Below are 21,875 nucleotides of genomic sequence, written 5' to 3' on the forward strand. Positions count from 1 at the left end.
TCAAATATGCCTGAACCTGTACACTGCATAACCTCCCTGTCTCACTGGAACGTACCATTGCAGAACACCACACAAATAAGCCCTGAACCTGTACCCCTCCATAACCACCCTATCTCACTGGAACGTACCAATGCAGAACTCCACACAAATATGCCCTGAAACTGTACCCGTCCATAACCTCCCTGTCTCACTGGAACGTACCACTGCAGAACTCCACACAAATATGCCCTGAACCTGTACCCTGCATAACCTCCCTGCCTCACTGGAACGTACCACTGCAGAACACCACACAAATATGCCCTGAACCTGTACCCCTCCAGAACCGCTCTGTCTCACTGGAACGTACCAATGCAGAACTCCACACAAATATGCCCTGAACATGTAACCGTCCATATTCTCCCTGTCTCAGTGGAACGTCCCACTGCAGAACTCCACACAAAAATGCATTGAACCTGTACCCTCCATAACCTCCCTGTCTCACTGGAATGTACAAATGCAGAACTCCAAACAAATATGCCCTGAACCTGTACCCGTCCATTACCTCCCTTTCTCACTGGAACGTACCACTGCAGAACTCAACACAAATATGCCCTGATGCTGTACCCTCCATAACCTCCCTGTCTCACTGGAATGTACCAATGCAGAACTACACACAAATATGCCCTGAACCTGTACCCCTCCATAACCGCCCTGTCTCACTGGAACGTACCAATTCAGAACTCCACACAAATATGCCCTGAACCTGTACCCCTCCATAGCTTCCCTGTCTCACTGGAACGTACCAATGCAGAACTCCACACAAATATGCCCTGAACCTGTACCCGTCCATAACCTCCCTGTCTCACTGGAACGTCCCACTGCAGAATTCCACACAAATTTGCTATGAACCTGTACCCTCCATAACCTCCCGGTCTCATTGGAACGTACCAATGCAGAACTCCACACAAATATGCCCTGAACCTGTACGCCCCCCCCCCCATAACCACCCTGTCTCACTGGAACGTACCAATGCAGAACTCCGCACAAATATGCCCTGTACCTGTACCCCTCCATAACCACCCTGTCTCACTGGAACGTACCAATGCAGAACTCCACACAAATATGCCCTGAAACTGTACCCGTCCATAACCTCCCTGTCTCACTGGAACGCACCAATGCCGAACTCCACTCAAATATGCCCTGAACCTGTACCCTGCATAACCTCCCTGTCTCACTGGAACGTACCATTGCAGAACACCACACAAATATGCTCTGAACCTGTACCCCTCCATAACCACCCTGTCTCACTTGAACGTACCAATGCAGAACTCCACACAAATATGCCCTGAAACTGTACCCGTCCAAAACCTCCCTGTCTCACTGGAACGTACCACTGCAGAACTCCACACAAATATGCCCTGAACCTGTACCCTGCATAACCTCCCTGTCTCACTGGAACGTACCACTGCAGAACACCACACAAATATGCCCTGAACCTGTACCCCTCCATAACGGCTCTGTCTCACTGGAACATACCAATGCAGAACTCCACAAAAACATGCCCTGAACCTGTACCCGTCCATCACCACATTGTCTCACTGGAATTTACCAATGCAGAACTCCACACAAATATGCCCTGAACCTGTACCCCTCCATAACCTCCCTGTCTCACTGGAACGTCCCACTGCAGAACTCCACACAAATTTGCTATGAACCTGTACCCTCCATAACCTCCCTGTCTGATTGGAACGCACCAATGCAGAACTCCACACAAATATGCCCTAATCCTGTACCCCTCCATAACCACCCTGTCTCACTGGAACGTACCAATGCAAAACTCCACACAAATATGCCCTGAAACTGTACCCGTCCATAACCTCCCTGTCTCACTGGAACGCACCAATGCCGAAATCCACTCAAATATGCCCTGAACCGGTACCCTGCATAACCTCCCTGTCTCACTGGAACGTCCCACTGCAGAACTCCACACAAATTTGCTATGAACCTGTACCCTCCATAACCTCCCTGTCTGATTGGAACGCACCAATGCAGAACTCCACACAAATATGCCCTAATCCTGTACCCCTCCATAACCACCCTGTCTCACTGGAACGTACCAATGCAGAACTCCACACAAATATGCCCTGAAACTGTACCCGTCCATAACCTCCCTGTCTCACTGGAACGTACCACTGCAGAACTCCACACAAATATGCCCTGAACCTGTACCCCTCCATAACGGCTCTGTCTCACTGGAACGTACCAATGCAGAACTCCACAAAAACATGCCCTGAACCTGTACCCGCCCATCACCACATTGTCTCACTGGAACTTACCAATGCCGAACTCCACTCAAATATGCCTGAACCTGTACACTGCATAACCTCCCTGTCTCACTGGAACGTACCATTGCAGAACACCACACAAATATGCCCTGAACCTGTACCCCTCCATAACCACCCTGTCTCACTGGAACGTACCAATGCAGAACTCCACACAAATATGCCCTGAAACTGTACCCGTCCATAACCTCCCTGTCTCACTGGAACGTACCACTGCAGAACTCCACACAAATATGCCCTGAACCTGTACCCTGCATAACCTCCAGGTCTCACTGGAATGTACCATTGCAGAACTACACACAAATATGCCCTGAAACTGTACCCGTCCATAAACTCCCTGTCTCACTGGAACGCACCAATGCCGAACTCCACTCAAATATGCCCTGAACCTGTACCCCTCCATAACCACCCTGTCTCACTGGAACGTACCAATGCAGAACTCCACACAAATATGCCCTGAAACTGTACCCGTCCATAACCTCCCTGTCTCACTGGAACGTACCACTGCAGAACTCCACACAAATATGCCCTGAACCTGTACCCTGCATAACCTCCCTGCCTCACTGGAACGTACCACTGCAGAACACCACACAAATATGCCCTGAACCTGTACCCCTCCATAACCGCTCTGTCTCACTGGAACGTACCAATGCAGAACTCCACACAAATATGCCCTGAACATGTACCCGTCCATATTCTCCCTGTCTCAGTGGAACGTCCCACTGCAGAACTCCACACAAAAATGCATTGAACCTGTACCCTCCATAACCTCCCTGTCTCACTGGAATGTACAAATGCAGAAATCCAAACAAATATGCCCTGACCCTGTACCCGTCCATTACCTCCCTTTCTCACTGGAACGTACCACTGCAGAACTCAACACAAATATGCCCTGATGCTGTACCCTCCATAACCTCCCTGTCTCACTGGAATGTACCAATGCAGAACTACACACAAATATGCCCTGAACCTATACCCCTCCATAACCTCCTTGTCTCACTGGAACGTACCAATGCAGAACTCCACACAAATATGCCCTGAACCTGTACCCCTCCATAACATCCCTGTCTCACTGGAACGTACCAATGCAGAACTCCACACAAATATGCCCTGAATCTGTACCCCTCCATAGCTTCCCTGTCTCACTGGAACGTACCAATGCAGAACTCCACACAAATATGCCCTGAACCTGTACCCGTCCATAACCTCCCTGTCTCACTGGAACGTCCCACTGCAGAATTCCACACAAATTTGCTATGAACCTGTACCCTCCATAACCTCCCTGTCTGATTGGAACGTACCAATGCAGAACTCCACACAAATATGCCCTGAACCTGTACCCGCCCCCCCCCATAACCACCCTGTCTCACTGGAACGTACCAATGCAGAACTCCACACAAATATGCCCTGAACCTGTACCCCTCCATAACCACCCTGTCTCACTGGAACGTACCATTGCAGAACTCCACACAAATATGCCCTGAAACTGTAACAGTCCATAACCTCCCTGTCTCACTGGAACGCACCAATGCCGAACTCCACTCAAATATGCCCTGAACCTGTACCCTGCATAACCTCCCTGTCTCACTGGAACGTACCATTGCAGAACACCACACAAATATGCTCTGAACCTGTACCCCTCCATAACCACCCTGTCTCACTTGAACGTACCAATGCAGAACTCCACACAAATATGCCCTGAAACTGTACCCGTCCAAAACCTCCCTGTCTCACTGGAACGTACCACTGCAGAACTCCACACAAATATGCCCTGAACCTGTACCCTGCATAACCTCCCTGTCTCACTGGAACGTACCACTGCAGAACACCACACAAATATGCCCTGAACCTGTACCCCTCCATAACGGCTCTGTCTCACTGGAACGTACCAATGCAGAACTCCACAAAAACATGCCCTGAACCTGTACCCGCCCATCACCACATTGTCTCACTGGAACTTACCAATGCAGAACTCCACACAAATTTGCCCTGAACCTGTACACCTCCATAACCACCCTGTCACACTGGAACGCACCAATGCCGAACTCCACTCAAATATGCCTGAACCTGTACACTGCATAACCTCCCTGTCTCACTGGAACGTACCATTGCAGAACACCACACAAATATTCCCTGTACCTGTACCGCTCCATAACCACCCTGTCTCACTGGAGCGTACCAATGCAGAACTCAACACAAATATGCCCTGAAACTGTACCCGTCCATAACCTCCCTGTCTCACTGGAACGTACCACTGCAGAACTCCACACAAATATGCCCTGAACCTGTACCCTGCATAACCTCCAGGTCTCACTGGAATGTACCAATGCAGAACTACACACAAATATGCCCTGAACCTGTACCCTGCATAACCTCCCTGCCTCACTAGAACGTACCACTGCAGAACACCACACAAATATGCCCTGAACCTGTACCCCTCCATAACCGCTCTGTCTCACTGGAACGTACCAATGCAGAAATCCACACAAATATGCCCTGAACATGTACCCGTCCATATTCTCCCTGTCTCAGTGGAACGTCCCACTGCAGAACACCACACAAAAATGCATTGAACCTGTACCCTCCATAACCTCCCTGTCTCACTGGAATGTACAAATGCAGAACTCCAAACAAATATGCCCTGAACCTGTACCCGTCCATTACCTCCCTTTCTCACTGGAACGTACCACTGCAGAACTCAACACAAATATGCCCTGATGCTGTACCCTCCATAACCTCCCTGTCTCACTGGAATGTACCAATGCAGAACTACACACAAATATGCCCTGAACCTGTACCCCTCCATAAGCTCCTTGTCTCACTGGAACGTACCAATGCAGAACTCCACACAAAAATGCCCTGAACCTGTACCCATCCATAACCTCCCTGTCTCACTGGAACGTACCAATGCAGAACTCCACACAAATATGCCCTGAACCTGTACCCCTCCATAACCTCCCTGTCTCACTGGAACGTACCACTGCAGAACTCCACACAAATATGCCCTGAACCTGTACCCTGCATAACCTCCAGGTCTCACTGGAATGTACCAATGCAGATCTACACACAAATATGCCCTGAACCTGTACCCCTCCTTAACCTCCCTGTCTCACTGGAACGTACCAATGCAGAACTCCACACAAATATGCCCTGAAACTGTACCCGTCCATAAACTCCCTGTCTCACTGGAAAGCACCAATGCCGAATTCCACTCAAATATGCCCTGAACCTGTACCCCTCCATAACCACCCTGTCTCACTGGAACGTACCACTGCAGAACACCACACAAATATGCCCTGAACCTGTACCCGTCCATATTCTCCCTGTCTCAGTAGAACGTCCCACTGCAGAACTCCACACAAAAATGCATTGAACCTGTACCCTCCATAACCTCCCTGTCTCACTGGAATGTACAAATGCAGAACTCCAAACAAATATGCCCTGAACCTGTACCCGTCCATTACCTCCCTTTCTCACTGGAACGTACCACTGCAGAACTGAACACAAATATGCCCTGATGCTGTACCCTCCATAACCTCCCTGTCTCACTGGAATGTACCAATGCAGAACTACACACAAAAATGCCGTGAACCTGTACCCCTCCATAACCTCCCTGTCTCACTGGAACGTACCAATGCAGAACTCCACACAAATATGCCCTGAACCTGTACCCCACCATAACCTCCCTGTCTCACTGGAACGTACCACTGCAGAACTCCACACAAATATGCCCTGAACCTGTACCCTGCATAACCTCAAGGTCTCACTGGAATGTACCAATGCAGAACTACACACAAATATGCCCTGAACCTGTAACCCTCCTTACCTCCCTGTCTCACTGGAACGTACCAATGCAGAACTCCACACAAATATGCCCTGAAACTGTACCCGTCCATAAACTCCCTGTCTCACTGGAAAGCACCAATGCCGTATTCCACTCAAATATGCCCTGAACCTGTACCCCTTCATAACCACCCTGTCTCACTGGAACGTACCAATGCAGAACTCCAAACAAATATGCCCTGAGACTGTACCCGTCCATAACCTCCCTGTCTCACTGGAACGTACCACTGCAGAACTCCACACAAATATGCCCTGAACCTGTACCCTGAATAACCTCCCTGCCACACTGGAACGTACCACTGCAGAACACCACACAAATATGCCCTGAACCTGTACCCCTCCATAACCGCTCTGTCTCACTGGAACGTACCAATGCAGAACTCCACACAAATATGCCCTGAACATGTACCCGTCCATATTCTCCCTGTCTCAGTAGAACGTCCCACTGCAGAACTCCACACAAAAATGCATTGAACCTGTACCCTCCATAACCTCCCTGTCTCACTGGAATGTACAAATGCAGAACTCCACACAAATATGCCCTGAACCTGTACCCTGCATAACCTCCAGGTCTCACTGGAATGTACCAATGCAGAACTACACACAAATATGCCCTGAACCTGTACCCCTCCTTAACCTCCCTGTCTCACTGGAACGTACCAATGCAGAACTCCACACAAATATGCCCTGAAACTGTACCCGTCCATAAACTCCCAGTCTCACTGGAAAGCACCAATGCCGAATTCCACTCAAATATGCCCTGAACCTGTACCCCTCCATAACCACCCTGTCTCACTGGAACGTACCAATGCAGAACTCCACACAAATATGCCCTGAGACTGTACCCGTCCATAACCTCCCTGTCTCACTGGAACGTACCACTGCAGAACTCCACACAAATATGCCCTGAACATGTACCCGTCCATATTCTCCCTGTCTCAGTAGAACGTCCCACTGCAGAACTCCACACAAAAATGCATTGAAGCTGTACCCTCCATAACCTCCCTGTCTCACTGGAATGTACAAATGCAGAACTCCACACAAATATGCCCTGAACCTGTACCCTGCATAACCTCCAGGTCTCACTCGAATGTACCAATGCAGAACTACACACAAATATGCCCTGAACCTGTACCCCTCCTTAACCTCCCTGTCTCACTGGAACGTACCAATGCAGAACTCCACACAAATATGCCCTGAAACTGTACCCGTCCATAAACTCCCTGTCTCACTGGAAAGCACCAATGCCGAATTCCACTAAAATATGCCCTGAACCTGTACCCCTCCATAACCACCCTGTCTCACTGGAACGTACCAATGCAGAACTCCACACAAATATGCCCTGAGACTGTACCCGTCCATAACCTCCCTGTCTCACTGGAACGTACCAATGCAGAACTCCGCAAAAACATGCCCTGAACCTGTACCCGCCCATCACCACATTGTCTCACTGGAACTTACCAATGCAGAACTCCACACAAATTTGCCCTGAACCTGTACACCTCCATAACCACCCTGTCACACTGGAACGCACCAATGCCGAACTCCACTCAAATATGCCTGAACCTGTACACTGCATAACCTCCCTGTCTCACTGGAACGTACCATTGCAGAACACCACACAAATATTCCCTGTACCTGTACCGCTCCATAACCACCCTGTCTCACTGGAGCGTACCAATGCAGAACTCAACACAAATATGCCCTGAAACTGTATCCGTCCATAACCTCCCTGTCTCACTGGAACGTACCACTGCAGAACTCCACACAAATATGCCCTGAACCTGTACCCTGCATAACCTCCAGGTCTCACTGGAATGTACCAATGCAGAACTACACACAAATATGCCCTGAACCTGTACCCTGCATAACCTCCCTGCCTCACTAGAACGTACCACTGCAGAACACCACACAAATATGCCCTGAACCTGTACCCCTCCATAACCGCTCTGTCTCACTGGAACGTACCAATGCAGAAATCCACACAAATATGCCCAGAACATGTACCCGTCCATATTCTCCCTGTCTCAGTGGAACGTCCCACTGCAGAACTCCACACAAAAATCATTGAACCTGTACCCTCCATAACCTCCCTGTCTCACTGGAATGTACAAATGCAGAACTCCAAACAAATATGCCCTGAACCTGTACCCGTCCATTACCTCCCTTTCTCACTGGAACGTACCACTGCAGAACTGAACACAAATATGCCCTGATGCTGTACCCTCCATAACCTCCCTGTCTCACTGGAATGTACCAATGCAGAACTACACACAAATATGCCCTGAACCTGTACCCCTCCATAACCTCCTTGTCTGACTGGAACGTACCAATGCAGAACTCCACACAAAAATGCCGTGAACCTGTACCCCTCCATAACCTCCCTGTCTCACTGGAACGTACCAATGCAGAACTCCACACAAATATGCCCTGAACCTGTACCCCTCCATAACCTCCCTGTCTCACTGGAACGTACCACTGCAGAACTCCACACAAATATGCCCTGAACCTGTACCCTGCATAACCTCCAGGTCTCACTGGAATGTACCAATGCAGAACTACACACAAATATGCCCTGAACCTGTACCCCTCCTTAACCTCCCTGTCTCACTGGAACGTACCAATGCAGAACTCCACACAAATATGCCCTGAAACTGTACCCGTCCATAAACTCCCTGTCTCACTGGAAAGCACCAATGCCGAATTCCACTCAAATATGCCCTGAACCTGTACCCCTTCATAACCACCCTGTCTCACTGGAACGTACCAATGCAGAACTCCAAACAAATATGCCCTGAGACTGTACCCGTCCATAACCTCCCTGTCTCACTGGAACGTACCACTGCAGAACTCCACACAAATATGCCCTGAACCTGTACCCTGCATAACCTCCCTGCCACACTGGAACGTACCACTGCAGAACACCACACAAATATGCCCTGAACCTGTACCCCTCCATAACCGCTCTGTCTCACTGGAACGTACCAATGCAGAACTCCACACAAATATGCCCTGAACATGTACCCGTCCATATTCTCCCTGTCTCAGTAGAACGTCCCACTGCAGAACTCCACACAAAAATGCATTGACCTGTACCCTCCATAACCTCCCTGTCCCACTGGAATGTACAAATGCAGAACTCCACACAAATATGCCCTGAACCTGTACCCTGCATAACCTCCAGGTCTCACTGGAATGTACCAATGCAGAACTACACACAAATATGCCCTGAACCTGTACCCCTCCTTAACCTCCCTGTCTCACTGGAACGTACCAATGCAGAACTCCACACAAATATGCCCTGAAACTGTACCCGTCCATAAACTCCCAGTCTCACTGGAAAGCACCAATGCCGAATTCCACTCAAATATGCCCTGAACCTGTACCCCTCCATAACCAGCCTGTCTCACTGGAACGTACCAATGCAGAACTCCACACAAATATGCCCTGAGACTGTACCCGTCCATAACCTCCCTGTCTCACTGGAACGTACCACTGCAGAACTCCACACAAATATGCCCTGAACCTGTACCCCTCCATAACCGCTCTGTCTCACTGGAACGTACCAATGCAGAACTCCACACAAATATGCCCTGAACATGTACCCGTCCATATTCTCCCTGTCTCAGTAGAACGTCCCACTGCAGAACTCCACACAAAAATGCATTGAACCTGTACCCTCCATAACCTCCCTGTCTCACTGGAATGTACAAATGCAGAACTCCACACAAATATGCCCTGAACCTGTACCCTGCATAACCTCCAGGTCTCACTGGAATGTACCAATGCAGAACCACACACAAATATGCCCTGAACCTGTACCCCTCCTTAACCTCCCTGTCTCACTGGAACGTACCAATGCAGAACTCCACACAAATATGCCCTGAAACTGTACCCGTCCATAAACTCCCTGTCTCACTGGAAAGCACCAATGCCGAATTCCACTAAAATATGCCCTGAACCTGTACCCGTCCATAAACTCCCTGTCTCACTGGAACGTACCAATGCAGAACTCCACAAAAACATGCCCTGAACCTGTACCCGCCCATCACCACATTGTCTCACTGGAACTTACCAATGCAGAACTCGACACAAATTTGCCCTGAACCTGTACACCTCCATAACCACCCTGTCACACTGGAACGCACCAATGCCGAACTCCACTCAAATATGCCTGAACCTGTACACTGCATAACCTCCCTGTCTCACTGGAACGTACCATTGCAGAACACCACACAAATATTCCCTGAACCTGTACCGCTCCATAACCACCCTGTCTCACTGGAGCGTACCACTGCAGAACTCCACACAAATATGCCCTGAACCTGTACCCTGCATAACCTCCAGGTCTCAATGGAATGTACCAATGCAGAACTACACACAAATATGCCCTGAAACTGTACCCGTCCATAATCTCCCTGTCTCACTGGAACGCACCAATGCCGAATTCCACTCAAATATGCCCTGAACCTGTACCCCTCCATAACCACCCTGTCTCACTGGAACGTACCAATGCAAAACTCCACACAAATATGCCCTGAAACTGTACCCGTCCATAACCTCCCTGTCTCACTGGAACGTACCACTGCAGAACTCCACACAAATATGCCCTGAACCTGTACCCTGCATAACCTCCCTGCCTCACTAGAACGTACCACTGCAGAACACCACACAAATATGCCCTGAACCTGTACCCCTCCATAACCGCTCTGTCTCACTGGAACGTACCAATGCAGAAATCCACACAAATATGCCCTGAACATGTACCCGTCCATATTCTCCCTGTCTCAGTGGAACGTCCCACTGCAGAACTCCACACAAAAATGCATTGAACCTGTACCCTCCATAACCTCCCTGTCTCACTGGAATGTACAAATGCAGAACTCCAAACAAATATGCCCTGAACCTGTACCCGTCCATTACCTCCCTTTCTCACTGGAACGTACCACTGCAGAACTCAACACAAATATGCCCTGATGCTGTACCCTCCATAACCTCCCTGTCTCACTGGAATGTACCAATGCAGAACTACACACAAATATGCCCTGAACCTGTACCCCTCCATAACCTCCTTGTCTCACTGGAACGTACCAATGCAGAACTCCACACAAAAATGCCCTGAACCTGTACCCATCCATAACCTCCCTGTCTCACTGGAACGTACCAATGCAGAACTCCACACAAATATGCCCTGAACCTGTACCCCTCCATAACCTCCCTGTCTCACTGGAACGTACCACTGCAGAACTCCACACAAATATGCCCTGAACCTGTACCCTGCATAACCTCCAGGTCTCACTGGAATGTACCAATGCAGAACTACACACAAATATGCCCTGAACCTGTACCCCTCCTTAACCTCCCTGTCTCACTGGAACGTACCAATGCAGAACTCCACACAAATATGCCCTGAAACTGTACCCGTCCATAAACTCCCTGTCTCACTGGAAAGCACCAATGCCGAATTCCACTCAGATATGCCCTGAACCTGTACCCCTCCATAACCACCCTGTCTCACTGGAACGTACCAATGCAGAACTCCACACAAATATGCCCTGAGACTGTACCCGTCCATAACCTCCCTGTCTCACTGGAACGTACCACTGCAGAACACCACACAAATATGCCCTGAACCTGTACCCTGCATAACCTCCCTGCCTCACTGGAACGTACCACTGCAGAACACCACACAAATATGCCCTGAACCTGTACCCCTCCATAACCGCTCTGTCTCACTGGAACGTACCAATGCAGAACTCCACACAAATATGCCCTGAACATGTACCCGTCCATATTCTCCCTGTCTCAGTAGAACGTCCCACTGCAGAACTCCACACAAAAATGCATTGAACCTGTACCCTCCATAACCTCCCTGTCTCACTGGAATGTACAAATGCAGAACTCCAAACAAATATGCCCTGAACCTGTACCCGTCCATTACCTCCCTTTCTCACTGGAACGTACCACTGCAGAACTCAACACAAATATGCCCTGATGCTGTACCCTCCATAACCTCCCTGTCTCACTGGAATGTACCAATGCAGAACTACACACAAATATGCCCTGAACCTGTACCCCTCCATAACCTCCTTGTCTCACTGGAACGTACCAATGCAGAACTCCACACAAAAATGCCCTGAACCTGTACCCCTCCATAACCTCCCTGTCTCACTGGAACGTACCAATGCAGAACTCCACACAAATATGCCCTGAACCTGTACCCCTCCATAGCTTCCCTGTCTCACTGGAACGTACCAATGCAGAACTCCATACAAATATGCCCTGAACCTGTACCCGTCCATAACCTCCCTGTCTCACTGAAACGTCCAACTGCAGAATTCCACACAAATTTGATATGAACCTGTACCCTCCATAAGCTCCCTGTCTGATTGGAACGTACCAATGCAGAACTCCACACAAATATGCCCTGAACCTGTACCCGTCCATAACCTCCCTGTCTCACTGGAAAGCACCAATGCCGAACTCCACTCAAATATGTCCTGAACCTGTACCCTGCATAACCTCCCTGTCTCACTGGAACGTACCATTGCAGAACACCACACAAATATGCCCTGAACCTGTACCCCTCCATAACCACCCTGTCTCACTAGAATGTACCAATGCAGAACTCCACACAAATATGCCCTGAAACTGTACCTGTGCATAACCTCCCTGTCTCACTGGAACGTACCACTGCAGAACTCCAGACAAATATGCCCTGAACCTGTACCCTGCATAACCTCCCTGTCTCACTGGAACGTACCACTGCAGAGCACCACACAAATATGCCCTGAACCTGTACCCCTCCATAACCGCTCTGTCTCACTGGAACGTACCAATGCAGAACTCCACAAAAATATGCCCTGAACCTGTACCCGCCTATAACCTCATTGTCTCACTGGAACTTACCAATGCAGAACTCCACACAAATTTGCCCTGAACCTGTACACCTCCATTACCACCCTGTCTCACTGGAACGTACCAATGCAGAACTCCACACAAATATGCCCTGAACATGTTACCTCCATAACCTCCCTGTCTCACTGGAACGTACCAATGCAGAACTCCACACAAATATGCCCTGAACCTGTACCCCTTCATAACCTCCCTGTCTCACTGGAACTCACCAATGCCGAACTCCACTCAAATATGCCCTGAACCTGTACCCGTCCATTACCTCCCTGTCTCACTGGAACGTACCACTGCAGAACTCAACACAAATATGCCCTGATGCTGTACGCTCCATAACCTCCCGGTCTCACTGGAATGTACCAATGCAGAACTACACACAAATATGCCCTGAACCTGTACCCCTCCATAACCTCCCTGTCTCACTGGAACGTACCAATGCAGAACTCCACACAAATATCCCCTGAACCTGTACCCCTCCATAACCTCCCTGTCTCACTGGAACGTCCCAACGCAGAACTCCACACAAATATGCCCTGAACCTGTACCCTCCATAACCTGCCTGTCACACTGGAACGTACCATTGCAGAACACCACACAAATATGCCCTGAACCTGTACCCTGCATAACCTCCCTGCCACACTGGAACGTACCACTGCAGAACACCACACAAATATGCCCTGAACCTGTACCCCTCCATAACCGCTCTGTCTCACTGGAACGTACCAATGCAGAACTCCACACAAATATGCCCTGAACATGTACCCGTCCATATTCTCCCTGTCTCAGTAGAACGTCCCACTGCAGAACTCCACACAAAAATGCATTGAACCTGTACCCTCCATAACCTCCCTGTCCCACTGGAATGTACAAATGCAGAACTCCACACAAATATGCCCTGAACCTGTACCCTGCATAACCTCCAGGTCTCACTGGAATGTACCAATGCAGAACTACACACAAATATGCCCTGAACCTGTACCCCTCCTTAACCTCCCTGTCTCACTGGAACGTACCAATGCAGAACTCCACACAAATATGCCCTGAAACTGTACCCGTCCATAAACTCCCAGTCTCACTGGAAAGCACCAATGCCGAATTCCACTCAAATATGCCCTGAACCTGTACCCCTCCATAACCACCCTGTCTCACTGGAACGTACCAATGCAGAACTCCACACAAATATGCCCAGAGACTGTACCCGTCCATAACCTCCCTGTCTCACTGGAACGTACCACTGCAGAACTCCACACAAATATGCCCTGAACCTGTACCCCTCCATAACCGCTCTGTCTCACTGGAACGTACCAATGCAGAACTCCACACAAATATGCCCTGAACATGTACCCGTCCATATTCTCCCTGTCTCAGTAGAACGTCCCACTGCAGAACTCCACACAAAAATGCATTGAACCTGTACCCTCCATAACCTCCCTGTCTCACTGGAATGTACAAATGCAGAACTCCACACAAATATGCCCTGAACCTGTACCCTGCATAACCTCCAGGTCTCACTGGAATGTACCAATGCAGAACCACACACAAATATGCCCTGAACCTGTACCCCTCCTTAACCTCCCTGTCTCACTGGAACGTACCAATGCAGAACTCCACACAAATATGCCCTGAAACTGTACCCGTCCATAAACTCCCTGTCTCACTGGAAAGCACCAATGCCGAATTCCACTAAAATATGCCCTGAACCTGTACCCCTCCATAACCACCCTGTCTCACTGGAACGTACCAATGCAGAACTCCACACAAATATGCCCAGAGACTGTACCCGTCCATAACCTCCCTGTCTCACTGGAACGTACCAATGCAGAACTCCACAAAAACATGCCCTGAACCTGTACCCGCCCATCACCACATTGTCTCACTGGAACTTACCAATGCAGAACTCCACACAAATTTGCCCTGAACCTGTACACCTCCATAACCACCCTGTCACACTGGAACGCACCAATGCCGAACTCCACTCAAATATGCCTGAACCTGTACACTGCATAACCTCCCTGTCTCACTGGAACGTACCATTGCAGAACACCACACAAATATTCCCTGAACCTGTACCGCTCCATAACCACCCTGTCTCACTGGAGCGTACCAATGCAGAATTCCACACAAATATGCCCTGAAACTGTACCCGTCCATAACCTCCCTGTCTCACTGGAACGTACCACTGCAGAACTCCACACAAATATGCCCTGAACCTGTACCCTGCATAACCTCCAGGTCTCACTGGAATGTACCAATGCAGAACTACACACAAATATGCCCTGAAACTGTACCCGTCCATAATCTCCCTGTCTCACTGGAACGCACCAATGCCGAATTCCACTCAAATATGCCCTGAACCTGTACCCCTCCATAACCACCCTGTCTCACTGGAACGTACCAATGCAAAACTCCACACAAATATGCCCTGAAACTGTACCCGTCCATAACCTCCCTGTCTCACTGGAACGTACCACTGCAGAACTCCACACAAATATGCCCTGAACCTGTACCCTGCATAACCTCCCTGCCTCACTAGAACGTACCACTGCAGAACACCACACAAATATGCCCTGAACCTGTACCCCTCCATAACCGCTCTGTCTCACTGGAACGTACCAATGCAGAAATCCACACAAATATGCCCTGAACATGTACCCGTCCATATTCTCCCTGTCTCAGTGGAACGTCCCACTGCAGAACTCCACACAAAAATGCATTGAACCTGTACCCTCCATAACCTCCCTGTCTCACTGGAATGTACAAATGCAGAACTCCAAACAAATATGCCCTGAACCTGTACCCGTCCATTACCTCCCTTTCTCACTGGAACGTACCACTGCAGAACTCAACACAAATATGCCCTGATGCTGTACCCTCCATAACCTCCCTGTCTCACTGGAATGTACCAATGCAGAACTACACACAAATATGCCCTGAACCTGTACCCCTCCATAACCTCCTTGTCTCACTGGAACGTACCAATGCAGAACTCCACACAAAAATGCCCTGAACGTGTACCCATCCATAACCTCCCTGTCTCACTGGAACGTACCAATGCAGAACTCCACACAAATATGCCCTGAACCTGTACCCCTCCATAACCTCCCTGTCTCACTGGAACGTACCACTGCAGAACTCCACACAAATATGCCCTGAACCTGTACCCTGCATAACCTCCAGGTCTCACTGGAATGTACCAATGCAGAACTACACACAAATATGCCCTGAACCTGTACCCCTCCTTAACCTCCCTGTCTCACTGGAACGTACCAATGCAGAACTCCACACAAATATGCCCTGAAACTGTACCCGTCCATAAACTCCCTGTCTCACTGGAAAGCACCAATGCCGAATTCCACTCAAATATGCCCTGAACCTGTACCCCTCCATAACCACCCTGTCTCACTGGAACGTACCAATGCAGAACTCCACACAAATATGCCCTGAGACTGTACCCGTCCATAACCTCCCTGTCTCACTGGAACGTACCACTGCAGAACTCCACACAAATATGCCCTGAACCTGTACCCTGCATAACCTCCCTGCCTCACTGGAACGTACCACTGCAGAACACCACACAAATATGCCCTGAACCTGTACCCCTCCATAACCGCTCTGTCTCACTGGAACGTACCAATGCAGAACTCCACACAAATATGCCCTGAACATGTACCCGTCCATATTCTCCCTGTCTCAGTAGAACGTCCCACTGCAGAACTCCACACAAAAATGCATTGAAACTGTACCCTCCATAACCTCCCTGTCTCACTGGAATGTACAAATGCAGAACTCCAAACAAATATGCCCTGAACCTGTACCCGTCCATTACCTCCCTTTCTCACTGGAACGTACCACTGCAGAACTCAACACAAAAATGCCCTGAACCTGTACCCCTCCATAACCTCCCTGTCTCACTGGAACGTACCAATGCAGAACTCCACACAAATATGCCCTGAACCTGTACCCCTCCATAGCTTCCCTGTCTCACTGGAACGTACCAATGCAGAACTCCATACAAATATGCCCTGAACCTGTACCCGTCCATAACCTCCCTGTCTCACTGAAACGTCCAACTGCAGAATTCCACACAAATTTGATATGAACCTGTACCCTCCATAAGCTCCCTGTCTGATTGGAACGTACCAATGCAGAACTCCACACAAATATGCCCTGAACCTGTACCCGTCCATAACCTCCCTGTCTCACTGGAAAGCACCAATGCCGAACTCCACTCAAATATGCCCTGAACCTGTACCCTGCATAACCTCCCTGTCTCACTGGAACGTACCATTGCAGAACACCACACAAATATGCCCTGAACCTGTACCCCTCCATAACCACCCTGTCTCACTAGAACGTACCAATGCAGAACTCCACACAAATATGCCCTGAAACTGTACCTGTGCATAACCTCCCTGTCTCACTGGAACGTACCACTGCAGAACTCCAGACAAATATGCCCTGAACCTGTACCCTGCATAACCTCCCTGTCTCACTGGAACGTACCACTGCAGAGCACCACACAAATATGCCCTGAACCTGTACCCCTCCATAACCGCTCTGTCTCACTGGAACGTACCAATGCAGAACTCCACAAAAATATGCCCTGAACCTGTACCCGCCTATAACCTCATTGTCTCACTGGAACTTACCAATGCAGAACTCCACACAAATTTGCCCTGAACCTGTACACCTCCATTACCACCCTGTCTCACTGGAACGTACCAATGCAGAACTCCACACAAATATGCCCTGAACATGTTACCTCCATAACCTCCCTGTCTCACTGGAACGTACCAATGCAGAACTCCACACAAATATGCCCTGAACCTGTACCCCTTCATAACCTCCCTGTCTCACTGGAACTCACCAATGCCGAACTCCACTCAAATATGCCCTGAACCTGTACCCGTCCATTACCTCCCTGTCTCACTGGAACGTACCACTGCAGAACTCAACACAAATATGCCCTGATGCTGTACGCTCCATAACCTCCCGGTCTCACTGGAATGTACCAATGCAGAACTACACACAAATATGCCCTGAACCTGTACCCCTCCATAACCTCCCTGTCTCACTGGAACGTACCAATGCAGAACTCCACACAAATATCCCCTGAACCTGTACCCCTCCATAACCTCCCTGTCTCACTGGAACGTCCCAACGCAGAACTCCACACAAATATGCCCTGAACCTGTACCCTCCATAACCTGCCTGTCACACTGGAACGTACCATTGCAGAACACCACACAAATATGCCCTGAACCTGTACCCCGCAATAACCTCCCTGTCTCACTGGAACGTACCAATGCAGAACTCAACACAAATATGCCCTGATGCTGTACCCTCCATAACCTCCCTGTCTCACTGGAATGTACCAATGCAGAACTACACACAAATATGCCCTGAACCTGTACCCCTCCATAACCTCCTTGTCTCACTGGAACGTACCAATGCAAAACTCCACACAAATATGCCCTGAACCTGTACCCCTCCATAACCTCCCTGTCTCACTGCAACGTACCAATGCAGAACTCCACACAAATATGCCCTGAACCTGTACCCCTCCATAGCTTCCCTGTCTCACTGGAACGTACCAATGCAGAACTCCACACAAATATGCCCTGAACCTGTACCCGTCCATAACCTCCCAGTCTCACTGGAACGTCCGACTGCAGAATTCCACACAAATTTGCTATGAACCTGTACCCTCCATAACCTCCCTGTCTGATTGGAACGTTCCAATGCAGAACTCCACACAAATATGCCCTGAACCTGTACCCCTCCATAACCTCCCTGTCTCACTGGAACTCACCAATGCAGAACTCCACACAAATATGCCCTGAACCTGTACCCTGCATAACCTCCCTGTCTCACTGGAACGTACCATTGCAGAACACCACACAAATATGCCCTGAACCTGTACCCCTCCATAACCACCCTGTCTCACTAGAAGGTACCAATGCAGAACTCCACACAAATATGCCCTGAACATGTACCCGTCCATATTCTCCCTGTCTCAGTAGAACGTCCCACTGCAGAACTCCACACAAAAATGCATTGAACCTGTACCCTCCATAACCTCCCTGTCTCACTGGAATGTACAAATGCAGAACTCCAAACAAATATGCCCTGAACCTGTTCCCGTCCATTACCTCCCTTTCTCACTGGAACGTACCACTGCAGAACTCAACCAAAAATATGCCCTGATGCTGTACCCTCCATAACCTCCCTGTCTCACTGGAATGTACCAATGCAGAACTACACACAAATATGCCCTGAACCTGTACCCCTCCATAAGCTCCTTGTCTCACTGGAACGTACCAATGCAGAACTCCACACAAAAATGCCCAGAACCTGTACCCCTCCATAACCTCCCTGTCTCACTGGAACGTACCAATGCAGAACTCCACACAAATATGCCCTGAACCTGTACCCCTCCATACCTTCCCTGTCTCACTGGAACGTACCAATGCAGAACTCCACACAAATATCCCTGAACCTGTACCCGTCCATAACCTCCCTGTCTCACTGGAAAGCACCAATGCCGAACTCCACTCAAATATGCCCTGAACCTGTACCCTGCATAACCTCCCTGTCTCACTGGAACGTACCATTGCAGAACACCACACAAATATGCCCTGAACCTGTACCCCTCCATAACCACCCTGTCTCACTAGAACGTACCAATGCAGAACTCCACACAAATATGCCCTGAAACTGTACCTGTGCATAACCTCCCTGTCTCACTGGAACGTACCACTGCAGAACTCCAGACAAATATGCCCTGAACCTGTACCCTGCATAACCTCCCTGTCTCACTGGAACGTACCACTGCAGAGCACCACACAAATATGCCCTGAACCTGTACCCCTCCATAACCGCTCTGTCTCACTGGAACGTACCAATGCAGAACTCCACAAAAATATGCCCTGAACATGTACCCGTCCATAACGGCTCTGTCTCACTGGAACGTACCAATGCAGAGCTCCACAAAAACATGCCCTGAACCTGTACCCGCCCATCACCACATTGTCTCACTGGAACTTACCAATGCAGAACTCCACACAAATTTGCCCTGAACCTGTACACCTCCATAACCACCCTGTCACACTGGAACGCACCAATGCCGAACTCCACTCAAATATGCCTGAACCTGTACACTGCATAACCTCCCTGTCTCACTGGAACGTACCATTGCAGAACACCACACAAATATTCCCTGTACCTGTACCGCTCCATAACCACCCTGTCTCACTGGAGCGTACCAATGCAGAACTCCACACAAATATGCCCTGAAACTGTACCCGTCCATAACCTCCCTGTCTCACTGGAACGTACCACTGCAGAACTCCACACAAATATGCCCTGAACCTGTACCCTGCATAACCTCCAGGTCTCACTGGAATGTACCAATGCAGAACTACACACAAATATGCCCTGAACCTGTACCCTGCATAACCTCCCTGCCTCACTAGAACGTATCACTGCAGAACACCACACAAATATGCCCTGAACCTGTACCCCTCCATAACCGCTCTGTCTCACTGGAACGTACCAATGCAGAAATCCACACAAATATGCCCTGAACATGTACCCGTCCATATTCTCCCTGTCTCAGTGGAACGTCCCACTGCAGAACTCCACACAAAAATGCATTGAACCTGTACCCTCCATAACCTCCCTGTCTCACTGGAATGTACAAATGCAGAACTCCAAACAAATATGCCCTGAACCTGTACCCGTCCATTACCTCCCTTTCTCACTGGAACGTACCACTGCAGAACTCAACACAAATATGCCCAGATGCTGTACCCTCCATAACCTCCCTGTCTCACTGGAATGTACCAATGCAGAACTACACACAAATATGCCCTGAACCTGTACCCCTCCATAACCTCCTTGTCTGACTGGAACGTACCAATGCAGAACTCCACACAAAAATGCCCTGAACCTGTACCCCTCCATAACCTCCCTGTCTCACTGGAACGTACCAATGCAGAACTCCACACAAATATGCCCTGAACCTGTACCCCTCCATAACCTCCCTGTCTCACTGGAACGTACCACTGCAGAACTCCACACAAATATGCCCTGAACCTGTACCCTGCATAACCTCCAGGTCTCACTGGAATGTACCAATGCAGAACTACACACAAATATGTCCTGAACCTGTACCCCTCCTTAACCTCCCTGTCTCACTGGAACGTACCAATGCAGAACTCCACACAAATATGCCCTGAAACTGTACCCGTCCATAAACTCCCTGTCTCACTGGAAAGCACCAATGCCGAATTCCACTCAAATATGCCCTGAACCTGTACCCCTTCATAACCACCCTGTCTCACTGGAATGTACCAATGCAGAACTCCAAACAAATATGCCCTGAGACTGTACCCGTCCATAACCTCCCTGTCTCACTGGAACGTACCACTGCAGAACTCCACACAAATATGCCCTGAACCTGTACCCTGCATAACCTCCTTGCCTCACTGGAACGTACCACTGCAGAACACCACACAAATATGCCCTGAACCTGTACCCCTCCATAACCGCTCTGTCTCACTGGAACGTCCCACTGCAGAACTCCACACAAAAATGCATTGAACCTGTACCCTCCATAACCTCCCTGTCTCACTGGAATGTACAAATGCAGAACTCCACACAAATATGCCCTGAACCTGTACCCTGCATAACCTCCAGGTCTCACTGGAATGTACCAATGCAGAACTACACACAAATATGCCCTGAACCTGTACCCCTCCTTAACCTCCCTGTCTCACTGGAACGTACCAATGCAGA

Source organism: Hemitrygon akajei, unplaced genomic scaffold, assembly GCF_048418815.1.
Source record: "Hemitrygon akajei unplaced genomic scaffold, sHemAka1.3 Scf000116, whole genome shotgun sequence".
Classification (NCBI taxonomy): domain Eukaryota; kingdom Metazoa; phylum Chordata; class Chondrichthyes; order Myliobatiformes; family Dasyatidae; genus Hemitrygon; species Hemitrygon akajei.